The sequence below is a fragment of the Sebastes fasciatus genome, chromosome 17 (genome assembly GCF_043250625.1).
Source record: "Sebastes fasciatus isolate fSebFas1 chromosome 17, fSebFas1.pri, whole genome shotgun sequence".
In the NCBI taxonomy this organism is placed as follows: Eukaryota; Metazoa; Chordata; class Actinopteri; order Perciformes; family Sebastidae; genus Sebastes; species Sebastes fasciatus.
In genome coordinates, this window is record NC_133811.1 from 2,247,775 (window position 1) to 2,259,663 (window position 11,889).

Below are 11,889 nucleotides of genomic sequence, written 5' to 3' on the forward strand. Positions count from 1 at the left end.
CTAAACTAGCTCTTCTGCAGTGTGTAGTGTGCGCGCATGCACGTGAGAGTGGAGCGAGACAGCGAGAATGTGCACGGTGTGTGAGTGAAGGCAAGCAGGCAAAGGAGCAGAGTACAGCTGTAGCTGCTTCTCATTTGTTGTTTTTTCGCCTCCTCGTCTCCTCGCTTCTCGATCCTCCAGCTGTAACCCGGAAATCGATCTCAGCGGAGGAGCTAAGATGTCTCCTTTACGGAAGTTTATTACCGACCGACACGCCCACTTATTGGATATCAGTTATTGATTGGACGCTGCGCCGATCGGTTCGATCTGATACATCAACATCACTGTAGTTTCATACCGGAGTGAAGACAGATCACAGATTAAACGTTTTATAGTTTAGTTGTCTTCTGATTCACCACCTAGTTAAAATCTGTGTTAACTGTAGGTGTGAACAACAGACGGACCATGTTGATGGTGAAGTGTTCCAGCAGCAGAAGGACCTGCAGTAGCTCTGCTTCACACACCACAGCTGAAGGAGTCTGACACTGAGAGGGGTTTATAAAAGCTGACAACAAACGGACCTCAATTTTCTTCATTTATTAGAAAGAGTTTTCTTTTCATGATCTGTCTTTCCCCGTTAACTGTTATTAAGGACAGTTAAAGTCAGAGAGAGAAGGAGGGTCTGTCTTTTACACCTTTCACACCTTTTATCCTCATTTCCATTCAGGTTAAGGCTTATTATGTTGTTGTTGTTGTTGTTGTTGTTGTCCAGCAGGTGGCACTATACTAACACAAGCAACCAACAGTCAATGTGTTGACTGTCTGGCAGTCTGCAGGACACATTTACTGTAAAGATAGCCGAGTGGAAGTAGATAAATAAATAAATTCTTCATGGTTAATGCATGTGAGGTATTTCTTCCTGCTGCTTTTTTAAATGAGAAAGTTTCAGTTTTGGTCCATAAAAGTAGTCGTAGTATTTTTTTTTTCCTCACATCAGCATATAACAAGTCACCAGACATTAAACATTATTGAAAACTGTGTTTGAAAACAAAATGAGGGTTTGACACATTTTGAAAGACAATCTCTGAAAATGAAGGCAAAAAATGAAAAGAAAAAACTTAACTTAACATTTTGATTAACTCTTGTCCAGCTATTGTACAAGAAAAAAAATAACAATATACTTGAGATTATAACTGGAATTTCTCTAAGAATACAATTTGTGAGTAAACTTTGGAAAGCAATGTAGTTCTTCCTCTAGGAAATGTGTATGTGTAAAATATGTGATATTTTTTTCAAACAAATCAGACAAATGAATTCAAAAGTAACTTTTTTATTCAAAGAAGGAAATTAATTGGTTGAGGGTACAAAAAAATACACAGAAACAGGACAAAAATACACAAAGTAAAACAACAGAGAAAATCTGTAAAAAAAATTAACAATACTTAATGTTTTTTTTCCCACTGAATTTTTTCTTTTCTCTGCTTACGTTTTTTCTTTGTGTATGCCCTCCACGGTAACATTTAATTTTAAAGGTCTTTGCATTCTTTTCCTGGAAATCTATTAAATAAATTACCAGCTATTGGGAAATATAGCGTAATATAATATTAAATCATGTTTATAATAAAGTAATTATAGATTTTGAAGTAAATATTGGGGTAATTTGGCAGTAATTCCAAAGAAATTTCAAATACTTGCTAATTATCACCTAATTACCATGAAATTTGCGGACCTACAGACGTAGGCAAAGTTGTTGGTAACGTTCCGTTAAAGAGAGAAAAACCCACAATGGTCACTGAAATAACTTGAAACTGACAAAAGTAATAATAAATAAAAATTCACTGAAAATTAACTAATGAAAATCAGATATTGTTTTTGAATTATGGTTCAGCAGAATCATTTTAAAAAACAAACTGATGAAACTGGCCTAGACAAAAATGATGGTAGCCCTAGAAAAGATTGAAAATAATTTGACCATAGGGACATATTAAACTAAGGTGTGTCCTGTAATTAGCATCACAGGTATCTTCAAACTTGTAATCAGTCAGTCTGCCTATTTAAAGGGTGAAAAGTAGTCACTGTGCTGTTTGGCATCATGGTGTGTACCACACTGAACATGGACCACAGAAAGCTAAGGAGAGAGTTGTCTCAGGAGATCAGAAAGAACATTATAGACCTTCATGTTAAAGGTAAAGGCTATAAGACCATCTCCAAGCAGCTTGATGTTCCTTTGACTACAGCTGCACATATTATTCAGAAGTTTAAGGTCCATGGGACTGTAGCCAACCTCCCTGGACGTGGCCGCAAGGGGAAAATTGATGACATATTGAAGAGACGGATAATACGAATGGTAACCAAAGAGCCCAGAACAACTTCCAAAGAGATTAGAGGTGAACTCCAAGGTCAAGGTACATCAGTATCAGATCGCACCATCCGTCACTGTTTGAGCCAAAGTGGACTTAATGGAAGACAACCGAGGAGGACACCAAATCATAAAAAAGCGAGACTGGAATTTTCCAAAATGCATATTGACAAGCCACAAAGCTTCTGGGAGAATGTCCTTTGGACAGATGAGACAAAACTGGAGCTTTTTGGCAAGTCACATCAGCTCTATGTTCACAGACGCAAAAATGAAGCATCCAAAGAAAAGAACACTGTACCTAATGTGAAACATGGAGGAGGCTCGGTTATGTTATGGGGCTGCTTTGTTGCATCTGGCACAGGGTGTCTTGAATCTGTGCAGGGTGCAATGAAATCTCAAGACTATCAAGGCATTCTGGAGCGAAATGTGCTGCCCAGTGTCAGAAAGCTTGGTCTCAGTTGCAGGTCATGGGTCCTCAAACAGGATAATGACCTAAAACACAGCTAAAAACACCCAAGAATGCCTAAGAACAAAACATTGGACTATTCTGAAGTGGCCTTCTATGAGCCCTGATCTAAATCCTATTGAATCAGAATCAGAATCAGAAAGGTGTTTATTGCCAGGTGTAAGGGGTATACACGAGGAATTTTCTTTGGCTTTTTGGTGCGAGACAAACAGTATAATAACAAAGAATAGATAAAACGTTAGAATAAAATAAGAATAAAAATGTACAATTTACAAAATAAGCTATAAAAATAAACATGGTATAAACAGATAGTGCAAATATTGTCGGTGTGCAAACAAAACAATCAGGTATCAGAGGGAGAGAGAGGGATACTGTAGGGGGTGGTATTGAGAGTGTATGAGAGAGGGGGAGAGTCAGTGTCGGGGTAGGGGGGTGGGGAGTGGGGCCGTAGTGTGTATGTGAGGGAGAGACAGTCACAGGGGGGCGGATGGGCTGTTGCAGAGCCCTACTGCCATGGGGAAAAAACTGTTTTTGTGGCGTGAGGTTTTGGTCCTGATGGACCTTAACCTCCTGCCAGATGGTAAAGTCTGAAAGAGATGGTGTCCAGGATGGGAGGGGTCGGCCACAATCTTCCCTGCCCTCCTTAAGGTCCTGGAGGTGTACAGCTCCTGGAGGGAGGGAAGGTTGCAGCCAATCGCCCTCTCTGCAGCACGGATGACCCGCTGCAGCCTGGCCTTGTCCTTGGCGGTGGCAGCGGCAAACCAGACGGTGATGGAGGAGGTGAGGATGGACTCGATGATGGCCGAGTAGAAGTGCACCATCATGGTCTGTGGCAGGTTGAATTTCTTCAACTGCCTCAGGAAGTACATCCTCTGCTGGGCCTTACTGATGAGGGAGCTGATGTTCAGCTCCCACTTGAGGTCCTGGGCGATGGTCGTGCCCAGGAAACGGAACGACTCCACCGTGTTAACTGGGGAGCCGCGCAGGATGAGGGGGGGGAGCGGGGCTGAGTTCCTCCTGAAGTCCACTGCCATCTCCACTGTCTTCAGAGCGTTCAGCTCCATGTGGTTCTGGCTGCACCAGGATGCCAGATGGTCAACCTCCCATCTGTAGGCAGACTCGTCACCCGCGGAGATGAGGCCGATGAGGGTGGTGTCGTCTGCAAAATTAAGGAGCCTGACAGATTGGTGTCTGGAGGTGCAGCCGTTGGTGTACAGGGAGAAGAGCAGTGGGGAGAGAACGCAGCCTTGGGGGGCACCGGTGCTGATGGTCTGGGTGTCGGAGACTTGCTTCCCCAGCCTTACGTGCTGACTCCTGTCTGTTAGAAAGTCTGTGATCCACCTGCAGGTGGAGTCAGGCACGCTCAGCAGGGAAAGCTTGTCCTGTAGCAGAGCTGGGCTGATGGTGTTGAATGCAGAGCTGAAGTCCACAAACAGGATCCTGGCATAGGAGCCAGGGGAGTCCAGGTGCTGGAGAATGTAATGAAGGGCTAAATTTACTGCGTCGTCTACAGACCTGTTGGCTCTGTAGGCGAACTGCAGTGGGTCCAGCAGGGGGTTGGTGATAGTCTTTAGGTGGTGGAGCACAAGGCGTTCAAAGGTCTTCATTATAACGGAGGTCAGGGTGACGGGTCTGTAGTCCTGAAGACCTGTGATCCTTGGCTTCTTAGGGACCGGGATGATGGTGGAGGCTTTGAAGCAGGCCGGCACCCTGCAGTTTTCCAGGGAGGTGTTGAAAATCCCTGTAAACACTGGTGACAACTGGTCTGCACAGTGTTTCAGGGTTGCAGGTGAGACAGCGTCTGGGCCGGCTGCCTTGCGGGGGTTTTGTCCTTTGAAGAGCCTGTTGACCTCCCCCTCTTTGATGGACAGAGGTGTGAAGGGGGGGAGGGGTGTGCACAGGCTCGGTGCTTGTGGAGAAAGCTGGGGGGTGCTGGTGTTAACAGTGTTAACTGCTGGTGGCTGATGGCTGGGGGGAGAGGAGATGTAGTCAGGACTGGCACTTTGTCTGTCGAATCTGCAGTAGAACTCATTCAGCTCATTTGCCAGTCGGAGGTCATTCGTGGAGTGGGACGGTTTGGGCTTATAGTTTGTGATCTGCCTCAGCCCTTTCCAGACTGAGGCAGAGTCACTGGCTGAGAACTGCTCTTGTAGTTTCTCTGAATACTGCCGTTTGGCCTCCCTCACCGCCTTGCCAAACGCGTATTTAGCCTCTTTAAAGCCCTCCCTGTCACCACTCCTAAATGCCTCTTCCTTAACCAAACGAAGCTGTTTGAGTTTGGCTGTGAACCAGGGCTTCTCGTTGTTGTAGTGAACCCTGGTGCGCGTCGGTATACAGCTGTCCTCACAGAAGCTGATATACGACGTCACAGCCTCTGCATACTCGTCCAGACTGTCAGTGGCGGTCCTAAACATCTCCCAGTCCGTGCAGTCCAGGCACTCACGCAGATCCTCCACCGCCTCGCTGCTCCACTTCTTGGTCGTCCTCACAACCGGTCTAGCCAGTTTGACCCTCTGCCTGTAAGAGGGGATGAGGTGGACCAAGACGTGGTCGGAGTTTCCCAGCGCAGCGCGGGGAACGGCGTGATATGCGTCTCTGATGTTGCAGTAGCACTTGTCCAGCGTGTTCTCCTCTCTGGTCGGACATTTAATAAACTGTTTGTATTTTGGGAGCTCCTGTGATAAGTTCCCCTTGTTAAAGTCCCCAAGAACGATAACAAGAGAGTCCAGGTTTTTCCTCTCCACCTCCCGTATCTGGTCGGCAAGCAGCCGCTGCGCGAGCTCCACGTGAGCCTGAGGCGGGATGTAAACACCGACCAGAATGAAGGAGGAGAATTCACGGGGGGAATAAAATGGTTTGCAATTGATAAAAAAGGATTCCAGATCCGGAGAACATGTCCGCAGAAGCACTGTCACGTCCTTGCACCAGCCGTCGTTAACATAGAAACATATTCCCCCTCCCTTTGACTTGTGTGATAGCTCCGGGTCGCGGTCGGCTCGGAACAGCTGGAAGCCGGGCAGCTGCAGCGCAGAGTCCGGTATAGTTCCACACAACCACGACTCAGTAAAACACAAGACTGAAGAGAGGGAAAAGTCTCTGTTGTTTCTCACCATCAGCAGCAACTCGTCCACTTTGTTGCACAGTGAGCGCACGTTGGAGAGGAATATCGCAGGCAGCGGAGTTTTCAGTCCTCTCTGTCTGAAGCGATTCAGCACTCCAGAGCGCTTTCCTCTCCTGCGCTTAATCGCTCGGCCGAGGGCCACAGCTCCCAGCAAAATGTGCATTAAATCCGCTGAAGGAGCCAGAAATGTGGGAAAAAGATCTGCTGGGGTGGATTCCCTGAGGTTCAGGATGTCTTCTCTAGAGAAAACAATCCGTGAACTTTCACAAAAAACAAAAGAAATACAAAAAAACAAGAAAAACAGAGCGCACCAATTCGCCGAGGCAGCCGTAGTTAGCGCCATCTTGGACTGTGGAAGGAGCTGAAACATACAGTCTGAAGAAGGCACCCTTCAAACCTGAGACAGCTGGAGCAGTTTGCTCACGAGGAGTGGGCCAACATACCTGTCAACAGGTGCAGAAGTCTCATTGAGAGTTACAGAAATCACTTGATTGCAGTGATTGCCTCAAAAGGTTGTGCAACAAAATATTAAGTTAATGTTACCATCATTTTTGTCTAGGCCAGTTTCATTAGTTTGTTTTTTTAAATGATTCTGCTGAACCATAATTCAAAAACAATATCTGATTTTCATTAGTTCATTTTCAGTGAATTTTTATTTATTATTACTTTTGTCAGTTTCAAGTTATTTCAGTGACCATTGTGGGTTTTTCTCTCTTTAACGGAACGTTACCAACAACTTTGCCTACGTCTGTATAAAATGAAGTGTTACCCTCCTCTTCTCTTCTATGCTGTCTTCCATGTCATCTCGTCCACTTCCTGTCCCAGTCAAAGTGGGCTAAGAGTGTCCCTGAGTGGAGAAGCCAAGGGTGGAGTGGGGTTTGTACTCCTCCTTCCCTCCTGAGCTCGTTACCACAGGGAGTTATCAGGAAGTCAGCTAGCCCTCTTCTGTCACAGTTCGTTAGCCCGGATTACAGGCCCACACTTAGAGAGAGAGAAACACACCGGCTCTGCTCTAACGCTGTGTGATTACATCCCATCAACAAATCAAACAACGGACACATTTTCAGTTTCAGGAACCCTGAAAGAAAACATCTGTAGGGGGAATTTAGCCTAACGTGGGACCTTTTTTTTGCATTTCAGACTTCTGGAATATATCGCTATATGAAGCCAATACATTAAATCCACACCAAGGACCACTCTGGATGTGTCCTAATCAAACTAAAAAAAAAAAGCAGCCTCCCCCCAATTATGGAGTATAATTTGCACTTCATCATAAATATCTTTAATAATGCATCAGAACACTAAAAACTTATAAATAACTGTTGTTATTTCCTGCTGTTGCCCCCGCGACCCGATCCCGGATAAGCGGTTGAAGATGGATGGATGGATGGATGTTATTTCCCAATCCATGCTGTAACACATTAGTCAAATCATCCTGTCCCACTTTTCAAAACCATATTTCCTAAAGTAGGACAATGGAAAATGTATTTTTGAGTATATTTATACCATATTATCATATTTTTGGATAAAAAAATCATATACATATCCTGATAAAAAACTAGCAGGATTGTTTTATTTATAAGAAATTCATACCCTCAAAGGTCCCATATTATAAAAAAGTGAGATTTTCATGTTTTTTTATTATAAAGCAGGCTTAAGTCCTATATAAATACAGTGAAAGTATCGATACACTCAATCCACAGGGAAATATACACAGCCCGTATTTAGAAACTCTAAAATGTTTGAAACAAGCTGTCAGGATTTCTGCCCATTTGTGATGTCACAAATATACAATATTTAGACCCTTTAAACAATTTTAAACGTAAAAATTAAATTCTAAATGTGTCCCAGTTTATTCCTAGTTGAAGTGTATGGGAATGTCATCAGCTGACAGGAAATACACATGGACCCAAGCTGTTGCCTAGCAACGCAATTCTGTTGCAATTCCGTCAACATGCGCTGAAACTGAGCGTTTCAGACAGAGGGTAAATACAGGTATATTCAGGCAGACAGTATGAGGAAAATAAAGTTTTTTTGAACATTACAGCATGTAAACATGTTCTATTAGAAACACAAAATACAAGTATGAACCTGAAAATGTGCATAATATGGGACCTTTAACATTAAGATTGGTCCACCTTAAGTTATGATTGAACATTTGAGATATCATGATTTTGATCACGTGACTCCACAGCTTGTGTTATCCAATCATTTTATTGACTTTATTTGTTTGAGGAAGACCTACACCCACTGGAGCTTAAGTATCCCACATTATGGCAGCTCACCCTATAAGAAGCATAAACAACAGAAAATGCAGAAAAAGCAGCAGTGACGAAAACCTCAAGTGATCCCTAACAGCCCGGACACATCAGGAACGTCAGGAGCACGTGGCGGCTTATATTTATTTTAGACAGAGAAAGGTTAAGAAACGTGTGGTAATTGTAAATAATAGTAATAATCCACAATTAAAACTCTGTACTATATTCATTCATGGAGCTCTCCAAGTCACTGCATGTTCTAGAACACTTTCCGGCACATATTTCAGAATAAAAGCCTTGTGTTAACAAATGAAAGAATTCTGACCACAGAAAAAACGCTTGAGGGCTTTTATTTTTAAATGAAAGCAGGAAGTGTTGATTTAAAAATAAGTCTTCACTTTTTTTTCATCTCCGTAACATATTCTACAGATAGACATCGAAACTGTAGTAATCTTGCTGGCATGATGTTAATATACAGTCAATAGATCTCCTTCACTGTCCGTAACATATTCTACAGATGTCTAGACATCGAAACTGTAGTAATGTAGCTGATATGATGTTAATATACAGTCAGTATAGGTCACTTTTATTGTCTGTTGTTGCTGTGAGACGCGCAGCATGCGTCAAAAAAAGGCAAGACCTCTATTCTCTAGAAGAGACGCAGCTGAGACGCGCGTGTGACGTTCCTGGTGTGTCCGGGCTGTAATGATCTACATAGTGCTCAAATAGTTTTGTAGATACACTGTCTCCATAAATATCCCTTCTCTGAAATTAGATAAACTATTTTTTACAATCATGTAGAGCAGTGTTTCCCAAACTTTTTTTCTTGGGATCCACTTTTTTTTTTTTTTTAAATGACAAAACAATCGTCAACTAGTTCACAATAGGCCTCATCTATAAATCGTGAGAAGAGCAAATTTATGTGTAAACATTGCTGTCCATTTTTACTGCCATTTCCATCACCTCATATTATCTTGAATAGGTAAACCAGCCATGTTCAAGAGATGTATGTTTGATAAATCACAACTTTTTTTATGCATTTGTTGCTGATTTATTTATCACATAACTTCTGTACTTAAGTTACAGCACTTCTGGAGGTATTTTAACCCAAACTGGGATCTTTTCCTAAAGCTAACTAAGTAGTTTTTTTTCATGTAACTTCCGTACTTAAGTTACACCACTTACGGTGTTATTTAAACAAAAAACGCGATCTTTTCCTAAACCTAACTTAGTAATTTTTGTCACGTAACTTCCATACTTAAGTCACAACACTTCCGGAGTTATTTAAACACAAACCGCAATCTTTTCCTAAACCTAAGTAGTTTTATTTTGAAAAGACTGGACGTTTGCAGGGAGGGTGAAAAGAAGAGATGTCAGGCGTCATCAATGCATCATATTATTGGGGTACAACACATGCGCCGTCTGAAATTAGACTCGCAGAAATTGGGCCAATAGCAACGCACGACCACAGCTCAAGTTGAACTGCGCATGTGTCATATGCCATAGCTCAAGACCCGTGTCCGCCCGTGTCCCAGCTTCTTTTGATAGGCCTTGGACATCCGTAGGAAAATTGTACGAAAAATATGTTGTTGAAAGTCGTGCTGAGCGAAAGAAGGGAAAATTTGTGTCTGTGTACACGAATCAAATAGTTTAAATTCTTTGACTATTTCACAAACTGCAGTGAGACTGTGTTGGACGGTTAAATAAACAAAGCTAAAATTCTTAAAAAAATCTAAAATTGCACACACATAAATATGTAAGACAAACTGTGACTTATGCAGAAAATGTTATTTAATGCACAAACTTCCAGGCTTTTGTCTCGTGCTCTGTAGCAAATTATAGCTGGCCATGACATTTCATAGAAGCAGAAGAGAGTGGAGTACGTGTATTTACATTCACACACATTAATGTACTCAAAGTACAGAAACACAAATCTGACACCTGAACAGCAGAGTAACATAACTTCAAAAAGTTTCCTTTCCAAATCTTGATTATGTTTTATAAGACTCATCCTCGACATGCAGAGCCCGAATGTTAAGTAAACTTGATCAGCAGCAGAAAGGACTTCAGCTCTGAATGCAAAAACCTGTTGCATCAATCACTAAAAAAAGACGCGGCGCAAGGTGAGGCTTAATCTAAAAGTCCCCATTAGAGGAGGCCATCAAAACATCACTGATGACCTCAGCATGATGCATGACGCTGGATTAGCAGGAGATTCAGCCAATGAGGACGATCCTTGTGGCTTAGAGCTGCGGTGTAGCAATGAGGCTACGTTACCTGAGCCTGAGCAGAGAGGTTGACTACTCACATCAGCCAACTGGCACGCTGTCAACTAGAGTTAATGAAGCTCATATAGCAATTTTAGTTTTCTCTTTGAAAGCTTGAATGTCTGCTGAACACCACGCTGGAGGTTTGAGTGTCCTGACGAGCACAAACGGCAGAAGTCATTCTTTGTATCGCTGTCCCAAGCGCTCGCGTGTGGCTTCGCTGTTCAGACTTAGACTCCAACACAAACTACACGGAAGCACCAAAACCTCTTGGTTGTATCTAGTGAAGCCTGTCTGTTAAACAGTGTTGGCCGCGGTCGGAGGAAGCGGTGGAGACCGTAACTTTGGTCTCCAGGGCCGAACTCTCTGCTGTACTCTGCTCCTCTGCTCCTCTGCCTGCCTGCTTGCCTTCACTCAGCTCGCTCCACTCTCACGTTCATGCGCACACACTCCACACTGCAGAAGAGTTAGTTTAGCTCTGAGAATATCTAGTGAACGTGGACGTTTGTGCAGAAATAACTGCTGGGGCTCCGCAGAGAGAAACGTTATCGTCTCTGACCGGGTGCCGGTGTCTCCCCTGTTCTCTCCGGCCGCGGTCGGGAGGCTGAGGCAGGAAAAGCCAACACTAGGATCAGCATTGATTCATGGAGAGACCTTCGTCTGGTCAGCTAACATTACTGCCAAGCAGCTGAAATATAGAGTGATTTTGTGCTTTTAGATGACGTGTGTCGCCTCACTGTTTTGACGGATGCTCGCTCACATTCAGGTAGCGCGTGCACACGGGCGAGCGCGAGCAACAGGACACTGACTATTTTTGACTTAACAGCCACAGGTGTCGCTGTTACAACCAATTTCTGATTCTTACAAACAGTCCCTTTAAAGAAACAGTGTGTAGCATTTCAGTGGATCTATTAGCAGAAATGGAATATAATATTTGGGCCTGAGCACCAACCAGGTGTAAGTCAAAGGCCCAAATTTGGCTTTTTACCAAGAAGTCTCTTGGAGGTAAACCATAAACCCACCAGGAAGTCGACCATTTTTAATTTTAGGGTGTTTTTTTTTTACATTTCAATGCACTAATAAACTCCTCCTAGAGAATTAATCAGATTGACTTCAAATTTGGTCAGTACAGTAATAACCTTTGCCATGAAAAGATATCAAACGTTTCGTTTTTCATGCAACATGGCGTCAAAGAAGCGCATTTTGCCATAAATCAGGAACTTAAGTGTACTTTGTCCAATCTTCCTCAAATTGCTCAAGCATGATGACGGTCCATGCCTGAGGATATTAACATGCAAATATAAACTCATAGCCCCACCCCCTACACTTAAGCCCCGCCCCTTTCATGACCCATGAACCAGGCATCGTATCACTCATTATAGAGTTCATGTTTAATTGTGCGTGGCCGCGTCGACTGGCATTCCCCCCGACGTGCGGTA